Here is an 11,779-nt window from a genome sequence, read left to right as displayed (position 1 = left end):
TATTATTTTCAACAAAAGCCAGTGACGAGCGACAAAAGTTTTGCGGTTGGCAACAATTGTTTGTTCCACATTTTGTTGTTGTTGCTGTTGTTGTTGTTGTTGCCACTGTTGATTGCCAGTCTACAGTTGGACAGGCACTGCTTAATCATTTAACTGGGGGGTTAAAAATGAAAAGCTCTCGCTCGCTTGTTATCCTGATAAAGAGTGGTTAATCCTTTAACGGAAATCTTTCACCTTGCTGTAAGTAAATTACTTTGGAAATGAACATGATAGGATTCCATTTTAACCAAGTCGGGGTTAATGCCAGCTATCGACATCCAGTTAACATTATAATTGACCACCAAGCTGCCTTATTTTGTGCTCTCCTCCTTTTCATCCGAATGCTGGTCGGTTGAGTTAGTTACTCTGTTGCCGTGACTACATTTGAAATAAATGTATCTAAAGTTGGCTGGGAGTTTTGCTCTTTTATCTACTGCTCCATCACCATGGCCAAAACACACACATGGATGCAGTGGTGGTGGTGTTGGTGGTGGTGGTTCCTGGCTGGCACTTCCTCTTTAAGTTTGTCCGTGTATAATCTACATTATATCGTCCTCTCTCTATTTCACAAAAGTTTCGCTTTGATAGTTGGGGCAACATTTTTTGGCGCTTTGGGTCTGCCGCCGCCGTTGCCACTGCCGCTGTTTTTGACAACTTACTCGTGCGTCGCGCGACCGTCCACCGAATGTGCCACGCCCCCACTAAACTCGTTGCCCCTTTCGGAGGCAAGTTCGTAAGTGTGTATCCGCCACATACATACATATATAGTATATGCCCAAGCAGATAGCTTTGCTTGGCAGTCCTGCGTTTGGCAACACATGTGCGCGAATCCGAATCCCAATCCCAATCCCAATCCGAATCCCTATGTCGGTCTGTCCATCTCCTTTTTATATGTATGTCTGCCTCTTTTTATTCCCCCCACTTTCTAGCCGCCTCCTCGTAATGGCCATCTTTTTGCCCTTTGGGCCATTAAAGTTGTCGATGTAACTTTAAATTGTTTTTCGTTGCCCGCTTTTAGGCGCTGCTGAGTGATATAAGCGATTTGCGGTACATGCTCTTTTATGGCTCCATATTCGTGTGCTTAAGTGTGGTTTGTGTTCGTGGTGGTTAAGGGTTGAACACAAAAAAGAAATGGTGTTTTAAGAGGCGAATATAATGAGTTCATTGAGCGGAAATCAATGGCGTTTCGAAATCACTTTCAGAGCTGTTCAAAAACGCTTCATTTAAATACATATCATTTAAAATTTAAAATTCCTATGCACAAATCTAATTTGAATTTCTACTCACAACGCTCACAAGTTCAAAGCAGTGCAAATGCTTTGCCCCAAATGGCTTAAACTGATAGTATTTGCTCTGCTTTCTGTCCACCTTGCGGCCAAATCAATTAACTTAATGAAAACTATTCAGTTATGCACAAGTTCTGCTCCGAATGCATTTGCGTCTCAGTTCTCAGACGAGGCCCAAATCGAAATCAAAATTATGTTATGCTTTAGTATGGAGAGCAGATTTTTGAGACCAGTTTACCCAGTTTACCTGCTGTAGGTGGAATCAATAAATGATGAACCCGAATAATCCCACAAGCGATGCCATTCATATTTAATGCTGTTTTCATTACACGAGTTCAGTTTCGGGCGTAAATTTGTTTGGCATCCTCAACTTGACCGCAAATCGCGTACCGCTGCCAAAACGTAACTAATTCATCTTCTGTGTGTGCGAAAGAGAGAGAGAAACGCCGGTGTGAGTGAGATGGCGAGACCGAGATAATTACAAAACTGATGAGGTCCCCCGCCGTTGTCTTCTTCGCTCTCGCAATAAATTATCGCGCAATTTGTTAAGGGAAAACTATTGGTGAGGCAAGGGAAGGGGCAACCCGAAGGGGAGGGGGGAGGGTAAACTTTCAACAAGTTGGAAAATGGCAGCCCCAAAACAGCAGAACGGCAATAACAACGGAAACCATCAGCAATCGCTGGGCAATAAAAACGTTTTCAACATTAATCAATTAATTTCAATTAAATTGTGAAAAATCACAACAACGTGAGGAAAAACAAGCGCAACAAACATGTTTATGGTTTCCGTTGTGCGCAGAAAACTCCAAAGGAAATAAATATATACAGCAATAAAAAGTAAAAGTTATAAATTTAACTATGCTACCTTTTTCGTTTAAACGTACTTCTTTTCATGGGATTTTAGAACGTGACAAAAAGGAAAGGTTTGAATGCAATTATTACACTAAATTCTAGAAAACGTGACATGTAAAAGGTTGTCATAATTTAAGAGAAACTTTTCACTTTAAAATATTAACTAAATTCAAAAAACTTTGTGCATTTTTAGTTGACTTTCCTTAACTTACTATTAACTTCAAATCGAATGGTACAATAAATTATTATGGATGATTCAGAAATTATGGGCATATTATTTATGGGGAAATGAACGAAATCAAACAAAACGACGATAAAAAAGAAAACTTAAAATGATAATTTTCGTAGCCGCAATAAGGAAAACAGCCAAGTAAATACAGCGAAAAGCAAACTTTTATTTTCCCTATTTATTTATTTTCTTCGCCATCACTTTTCCGCATTTGTATTTTGTGTGCTCGCTCCGCCAGTTTTCCCTTGTTTATCTGTCGTAATTTATTGTATTTTCTACGCTGCTTTTCTGCAACATGTGCGCCCTGCTCCCTCGCATTCTTTTCTCTTCTCCACTCTTCTCCACACTTCTCTTCTCTTCTGTTTTGTTTTGGGGCTTTGCGAGGGGGATATGGAGGTGATAAGACCAGTGCTCGACAATACAGACAGATAGAGATACGAGTTCTTCGCTTTATCGACAGAACTATGCCCACTGTGCAGGAGGATAAGGGATAGCTATTTATAATTGGGCCGCTTGTATTGTCTGTTAGTATTTAATTCAGTTAGCTCCCTGTTTAATGTTTAACATCATTTTTATCTAAATGTAAAACGTAACTACATACAATATAGCAGAAATTGAGTTAAAATCTCTATGATTGCGAAATTTCAACAGAGATCAACGGTGCGTATGCGTAATGCTAAAATATTTTAATTGCATGCCGCCATGTTATTGAACCCAAAACCGCGCGAGTAACAGGATCCTTTTATTAGCAGCCAGCTAATGCAATTCATCGACCTGTTGGCCATATAGTCATCTATATACATACATATATAGATATATATATATATTGAGTTGGGTGGTGGGGTGTGCCACGCAGACTGCTGTTAACAAGGTTACATTAAAAACAAACTTATGCGGACGCTTTGGCGCCACCGACACAGGATGATGTGGATGTGGATATGGCCAGCTATCCCCGGAACAACAGGGCGTGTGGGTAATGGGGATTCTTGTGGTCCAGCCATCGCCACCACACGTTGCACTACTGTATGCTTTAGGGCTGACATTAGGAGTTGGCTTTTCATTCCCATGTGCACCACCACATTGCAACAAAACACAATTAAGCGCATAAATGCCAATGAAACTGTTTTTAGGGAGCGTGGGCAGGAACAATTTGCTGGGCCGCCAAAAAGGCCAATGAAATAATGCCATACAGGCCTTTGAACTGACTACTGCATACTGTTTGGTTTGTTAGTATCTGAGCTCGAAGTAATAGATTGTTTGTCCAGCTCTTAAAGCTGCAACCACCACACACTGCGACCACCCAGTTGTAACAGCAAACAGTCATTTCCGGTTGCCTTCATCTCCTCACTGCGGATTACTGCAATAGCAATTCTTCGCAGTTTCCACTATTTTCTTCCTTGCAATTTGTATGAAGATTTGGAATTTACTTTGTGTCGTTATTTTTAATATTTCCGCATAAATTATGCTTAATATTTTCCATTGTATAGAATGTATACAAATAAACTAAAAATTCCCGCCATCAATTATGTGTTGGCTACAATTTTGGAGAGTTTCGGTAGAGAGAGTTTGCTTTGATTATCTGAAGAAACGGCAGCCTATAAATATTAATTAAGGCAACTGGAATTAGCAGATGATGCTATAATCAGCATCACACATGGCTAACTCCAGCGAGGGTTGTTTGAGTAGTAAATGGAATGCGCACACTTTTAGCGTCGCTTTGTTTGCATTTCCCGATAATTAAACTAATTTGCAAAGAGTTTTCCTTCGCCATCTTCGCCTGTGTTCGTCCTTGGTCCTTGGTCCTTCGACTTGGCTTTTTCACTTATTTTTTCTTAATTGCGTTTATGCTTTAAGTGCTAGCTGCGGGGGGAACCGGGTAACTAACTTGCTTTCCCAGCGCACAGCATGCTTACGTCTGTCCAGGCACTTCTCCGATCTACTCCGCTCCTTTTCCTCTCGGTTTCCCTTGGCTTTTCATGCGCGTTGCGCGTCATAAAATATTGATGGCCATAAATAAAGAACCGCGTAGCCTTTAATGCGAACGCAGCGCTAACGTAAACAAATTGTAAGCAGAACGAACAGTGGATGCGCTTCACTTGATTTTCGAAAGAAATATACATTTTGTGTAAATATTTTTAAAATAAATACAGGTGTTCATTATGTTTGGTGTTCATCTTGCTTAGTGCTCATCTTCCTTTGTGTTCATTTGAATATTTTCTGTTCATTTTGCTTGCTGTTCATTTGGTGTTCATTCTATTTTCGTTACTGTTCATTAACGACTGCCATTTGATACGTAATTTAAAGCTGGGGCCCACTGTCGATTGCCGCAGGACGAGTGGCAGTTGATTACAACCGTGGACGCTGTGGTCGCGTTAAACTGTTTGCGGTTGCCATGGAGAAGAGCGAGACAAAAGTCGAAGATGATGTTGATAATGGAGCGGGGGTAAAGGGGAGGGACTGCCTGGAGATGGAGTGCTGGAGAATTAAGTTTCAAAACGCAGCTAAATAAATAAAGGAATTAAGAGTAAATTCTCGACAAGCAGTCAACGATTTTATTGCCATTCGAAGGTAGGAATGCATTTTAAGTGCAAATCATATATCATTCAGGCTTAAACTCTACGATCTAGATATGCTTATGCTGCGTTGTTCAATTTGAAATTGCCATACCGCCTAACTATTCCACAAAACCCCTAATTAAATAGCAAAACCAAAACTGATCAAAACTAAAAACTAAAGAATTTTACACATATGATAATTTGCGTGAAAACCGCTGGAAAAAACGTAAAATAATTCCACAATTTCCAGAGTGGCCAGCGAAATCAATTAACTAATTATTTAAGCGGCTTACGCCCGCCAACCATCAAGGCCATAAACTGCGGGGCGTGGCCACTGGGTAAATATGCAGCAGCCATAATAAATAACAATAACGATAATATTATTGCGAGTATATTGACACAGGCAACAAAACATAAGTGAGACACGCCTCATTAATTCGCATCTCGCTGAAGGGGTGAGCGTTAACCCACTCGTCGTTCAAATCAAATTTCCTCGGTGGTGTGAGCTCATTTCGCATTAGAATGTGAGTTCGCATCGCCCAAGAGCCAGTTCCTCTCCCTCGCACGCAAAATATGAAAATCATTTCGCCAAATGTCTACGCTACAACCACTTGCCACCACCCCACCGCTTTTGGCCATGTTTTCCCGGCCAAGTGACTGACTGGCATATTGAGCAAAACATCCAGTCAAGTCGGTTGAGCAGGGTGGGATCACTGAGGAGGGGTGGGTGTGGTGCAGGGTCATGCCACGGGTCGTACGTGCGTGTTAGACACAACTTCCCCTTACAAGACACTAGACACCAGGACACCAGCCAGCGGAGCAGTCGGACGCAGCTAGGGAGCATAATGGGAATTTCAAATATGGCAAATGTATAAGCACGAGGAATGCTGAGATCATCTAGCTCAGGCGGTCAAAACGACGCGGAAATACCCTTACCAGTACTGAGTACTAATGGCCTTGGAATGCATTCAAGCTGAACCAGATTCTTCTAGTGTCTCTAGTTTAAAATACGTAAATTCCAGCATTATTCATTATAAAATATACATTTTTTTTATTGTGACACCACATAGTCATCATCAATGTGGACAACTTTCTTATCAATTTGTATTCCCTATTGGTTCTCCACTTAGAATATCATCAACCCCTTTTCAAGTAGTGTGAATTACGTGGCTCCACCATCATGGTCAACTACTCAAAAGTCCTGACAATGACAATACAATCAAGTGGAGCCGGGAAATGCATTGACCAGGCCCAGATGCTCCTGCCAAAGGGTTGCTACTCCTTCTCGCCATTGTATCCACCACATACTTATATTGTTATGCGCCTGGTTAACTCATCTTGTCAGCCAACTTGTGTGTTTCGGTTTGGGTTTGTGTTTGGCTCCGGGCTTGGGTTTCTGCCTGTCTTTCGGTTAAAATGTCGTAGTTGTGTCGCTGTCTAGCGAAGCGATGTGTGCTGCTGCTGCTGCCGGAAATGCCGTTAAATGAAATTGTTTTCGTCAAAATTAATGTGCACAACAAAGCTGGAAAGGCGAAGAACAACAAACACAATGGGGCAAGAGCAACAGCAAACACGACATCGTCATCATCATGGGGTTAAGTGGCTGGGTGTGAGATGGTTGGATTCTGGATTTGGTATTGTGGATTCTGGTGGCCACACGTACGTGACAGATTTTGATGAAATTTTCGTTTGCAGCTCCTCGGCTGGGCGTCAAATGCGGGTTGGACTGGCCATATAATTGCCCGGGTGGCAAGACTTAAGGGTGATTCATGGTGGGCAAACGACGTTTTTCCAAAAGGCAAATTGAGCTTCTGGCATATTTTCGGCGATGACTTTGTGACTGACGCAAAATGGGGAGACAAAATGTTTATGTCGAAAAATTAGCAGGAAATGCTCGAAATACATTAGTGACGCCACTTAAGTGGGGCAGTTTGTTTACACACTTATTTCTAATCAAGAGGAAAAAGACTTACTAACATTTCTAATACTATTACGAATTTGTTGTTCAGCCTAGTCACTAATATGCTTTGTATATATGTAATTTAGTAACACTGCAAATTTGTTGCATTTATTGTGCTAATTAAATCCTGTTCATTTTTACAACATTTTTATGACTCAACCAGAATCCCTGAAAACGCAATCCACAAGGATATCAAGACTGGATTTCGCAAAGAACCTAATAAATGTCGTGTGTGTGGCATTTTGGCCTTAAACATAAGGCGAACACAAAGCCAAATTTCCATTTCATGCGCAAAAGTGGGACATTGAAACGCATTCGGAGTTGCGCAAATGAAGAAGGCTAGCTTATAGGTAATGCACAAGAAACAAATAAATAATGAACACTAAAAGGTGAAAAATGAATCAGCTACAACGGCAGCGCCAAAAACTTGAACAACTTTGGCCGTCCCCTTCACTTTTGTTCTATATCTTCCGATGTCGCCTGAATACGACATAAGTTTACACCAAAACGAGAGAGTAAAAAAAAGAAGGGGGGAAATACAACGAGTAGAGCGCTAGGAATTATGACACAAAGCCGCATAAATCTTGTTGAAGATAAAAAATTGCAGAAGCAAGAAAGTCCTGGCTTAAAATGCAAAGAGAAACAGAACGGCGCAAGCGGGAAATGCGGGAAAAGCGGGGAAAAGCCATAAGGTCAACAGCTAGGCCTATGGCCAATAGCAGAATTCGCTTCGTGGTGAGTGTGTCAGGTGCAGAGCTCCTCTTGCTCGTCGGCCAGGCAATTTGAATTGCTTTCTCCTGTTCGATTTCAGTTTGGTAGCGGTGATTTAATAGGGGAGTTCTTCAAAAGTCCTGATGGGGCAGCAACACTGATTGATGTGCAACAACAATGAAAAGGCTGTCTTGCCTCCTGATTGAATTATTGATTGAATGGATTTAGAAAGGTTACCGCAGATGATTGACATCAATCTGCAGTCATGATTGGATATTGAAAATACAATGCAGAAAGTGTTTCAATATCATTGTAACATCATCGACTAATAATCGTGTGCAGCCGTTCTTGCCAAGGAAATAAAGAACTTTATTCCATATCAATGAATTCACTGGCTTATTGAAAACAGTGCCAGAAAGTTCCATTGCCAAAAGCAAAAAATGTGTGCCGGAAGCATATGCGAGTGAACTTTTTAAGTTGGCATCGATTTTTGAGTGCCAGCCCATTTGTTTTCCACCAAAAAGTAGTGGTGAGTCGAGAAAACTATACCATACTTTGTGGCCGATCATTGGGTGTCCATTCACTTGGAAGTTGCTGCGGCTGGACTCACAGAACTCACATGGAATGAACAAACAAGAGCTCAACTCGCCGTAACACCACAAAAATGCGTAGCTCAGGGCAACCTTTCTCTGCTCCACTCTCTCGTCGGCGTCGGAAGAGCCCTAGCTCCAGTGGACACTGAACGAACTTCCCTCCTGGCCATGCCCTATTCCCATTCCGATTCCCATTCCCACACCCAAATCCTGCTCCTGTATACACAAAAGGCCATTCACAGTTCACAGACCGGGCGACGAGACGAGACAGACTCTTTTGGCTGCTTGGCTGGCTGCTTTTTGGTTGGCGATGGGGGCCAGGCCATAAAATTAGTATGACATGTTGACCCTGTCGAGCAGTTAAGCTAGCAACAAGAAAAACATTACTCCGAAGCAATTATCAAAATGTCTAAAGTGCAGTTGAAACTCCACTGCGTATACGTAATATCGCACATACGCCATGTGTTTCGCCGGCAAGAGAGAGAGATGAAATCCTGTTGATGTGCCGCACTCAACTTGGCCAAAAGTCACTGGAAAACTGCAACTTTTTGTGGCCCCTCATTCTGTTATTATTTTGCTTTTTTTTTGGGTTAGCCAATATTGAGTTGGTATTGAATTGCTTGAGTAGTGCTGGCGCATGGAAAGCAAACACAGTCGAGGGCAAACTTACTTTTTGGTCTGCTGGCTTTGGCATGTTCGATTTATTGATAGTTGTGCATCGTAAGCTAATAGACTGGATTGAATAGCTCCAGGAACAGGAGCTCGTATTTGCAGTTAATCCGAATGATTTCAGTTTACTTCCGCATATCCTACCCTATCATATTTCACTTTTGTATCGAAATTAAAGCATATTATTAAGTTGTTTAACCTTAAACCACACTCTTGTGTTAACTCCCTTGAATCACAAACGTATTCCATCAGGTCGGGTCATCACATTCGTGTGCCAGACCCCTATAAATACAGTATTAATGGCTGCAAAGCGCAATTCCCAAATTCGCCAATTGCAATTCAACTGATTGCACGCCGCCCGAAATCGCAGCACTTGGACAAGGTGCTTTAATTGCCACGCCCCGAACGACGCCCATTCAGGGCCATCCCATTAGCAAATACAACAGCGGCTATAATTATAAGCCACCCCCTCTCCCGTCGCCACAGAATAAATGGCTAACTTTGTTGCCACCGCCGCTTTTGCCGGTCTAAATGAGTCGGGTCATATCTGTTGGCCAACAATCACTCCCGTATGTATGTGCATACAACAGACCGCCATATAGCGAAATGCATTTGTATACCCGGACCAAAGGTGTGTGGATTTTCGCATTTCCTCTTCAACCTCCCAACCCCATTGGTTCGCATTGTTGTCATAGTGGGCCAATCCTCACAGAGGTGAATGCATTGGGATCAATACAGCTCAACTGGCAGGATTAACTTGGTTAAGATATGTAGCGTTAAGTAAGTACATGAAAAATGGGCAAGAATGATATTACAGATATTCACAGATTGAGAGAACTCCCAAATTCACTTGAAGAGATGTCAAAAAGTATGCAACACTTCAGTGTTTTCATTCTGATCAAAGACTACATCTCATCCTGATTGTTGTTGTTTTTAGCTGTTTGCGTTGCGCACACACCTTTACTGTGCTTTTATTACACCATTTTTATTATTATTTTGCACATTTATATCATTTCTATACGCGTCTGCACTACATACATATGTATGTACATACATATATCCAGACTCATATCCTGCATATCTGCTTTCTCTTTATCCCTCGCCGTTATTATTTCATACACCAGCCAACACACAAAAAATACACACCGACCACACTAGCCACACTAACGGAAGTTTACTCTTTCCCATTTCCACTTTCCTTTCGCCTTCGTGACCATTTACTTTGACTGGCCCTACACTTCTTGTTGCATCTACTCCTGATTTCGATTCGATTCGATTCCATTCGTTTCGAAGTCCACGAATGATCAAATGAAAGGGGGCTAGTGGGGACTATTTCATTTTATTTTACTTGTACTCTCTGTCTTTCGTTTTATTTGAGTTATTTGCGCTTTTTCATGGGCCTCCCTCCGACTGCCTTTGTTACATTACTTTTTTTATGATATTGCTGCCGCTGCTGCTGAGATTTATTATTGTTTTCGACAACGAGTGTATGTGTGTGTGTGTATGTGTGTACACGCGGGTTTTGGCATGTAGCTGAAGCTTTTTGCAAATCCACCAGTGGATTGGATTTATGCCGCCAATCGCCGTCTCCGCGAGCTACTCGACTTGGTCGTCATTGTCGCCATCGTCGAACGGACAGAAATGGCAATCTGGCTATTTTCCAGCTAACCTAACTTATTTTTTCTAATAGCGAAAATAGGGAAAAAATCAACTAGATTAAATAATAAAATACCCTTTTTAAAAAGGGTAACAAAAACTTTTTATAGCACCACAGAAGTTTTGAAATACTATACGAAGGTGTTTAAAACAACGCTATATACCAGAAACATACTTTTCTTACAGAATGCTTACTTTTATAATATATAAAGATATACGATGAATACAAATAATACATTTGATATTTATAGCATTTCCCACGCCTATTTAGCTTTCTAGCCACATTAGAGTTAGTGTTAGGAAATGCACCAGCACAGTTCTGCCTCTCTTTCTAGCTGTATTCTACCCGCTCCGTCTCTGTCTATCGCTCGAGTGTGTGACTTGGGCGCAGTTTAATGCACTCTACACAGTTGGTATGCCTCCCATTTCGCCGCCCGAAACCAACTTCGCCCCCTTTATTGTCCAAGCACAGCAGCAGGCTTTTGTTAGCATATGTCGGTTTTTTCCGTTCTTTTTTTTCTGTTATTTTGTAATGTTCTCTCGCTTTTAGTAGCATCATCGTTTTGGCATTGTTGTTTTAAAGGATCTGCCTACATTTGTTGCTAACATTGCAAATAGTCAACTCATCAGGCCCTTAGAAAGGATACTATTCCATCTCGCTCTGGCCTGAATGCTCTCTATCTCTCTCTTTCGCCGGCTATTGTTTAAAAAGCTCAATGGGCTTTCCACTATCAAAAGCTCAATTCCTGGACTAGACTTGCCCTTTGCCTATGTGTGTGTTTTCTGCAGGAAAGGAGCCGGTTTTGTTGCCCACTTAGGACTTTCGACCGACTTCCTCCACATGGACTTGTTGATGATGGGCGATGGAACGTGAAAGTCAAGTTGATAACTGGGATGCTCTGTTCATATAACTGTAGTACTCCATTTAGGTATCTTTCAAACTCGCTGCTTATAATTAATCGAAAACGAATCTCTTTATTCAAGCACTCACTCTTCTTCATTCGCGTTCGCTTCGAAAAGGTTTTGAACTCACCTGCAAAGAGAAGAAGTGAATTCGATTAAATATTAGTTGACGAAGGTAGGTTTTGCTTGCTTGTGTATCTACTAGTGGAAATAAAATTAATTAAATCAGCTAGAAAGCGATAAATAGCGAGCAACAATTTGCAAGCCAAATGTAAGCCAAGAGGCAGCGCGAAACGAAGGAAAGAAGCGAAACAAAAGCCAAAGGC

At 41.5% G+C, this 11,779-nt stretch overlaps 1 long non-coding RNA gene across 1 annotated transcript; it reads right to left on the bottom strand.

The window, feature by feature from the left end:
* Positions 1–11,535, bottom strand: LOC123327247. Its single transcript, XR_006541840.1, has 2 exons — positions 6,625–11,535; positions 1–6,564 (listed from the first exon to the last, which is right to left on the bottom strand). It is a non-coding gene; the product is annotated as an uncharacterized LOC123327247 (long non-coding RNA).
* Between the last annotated feature and the right edge of the window lie 244 nt (positions 11,536–11,779).

The sequence above is a fragment of the Drosophila simulans genome, chromosome 2L (assembly GCF_016746395.2).
Source record: "Drosophila simulans strain w501 chromosome 2L, Prin_Dsim_3.1, whole genome shotgun sequence".
NCBI classification, from domain to species: Eukaryota; Metazoa; Arthropoda; class Insecta; order Diptera; family Drosophilidae; genus Drosophila; species Drosophila simulans.
The sequence above is the reverse complement of the archived record's forward strand: the minus strand, read 5'-3'. Positions and strand labels throughout refer to the sequence as shown.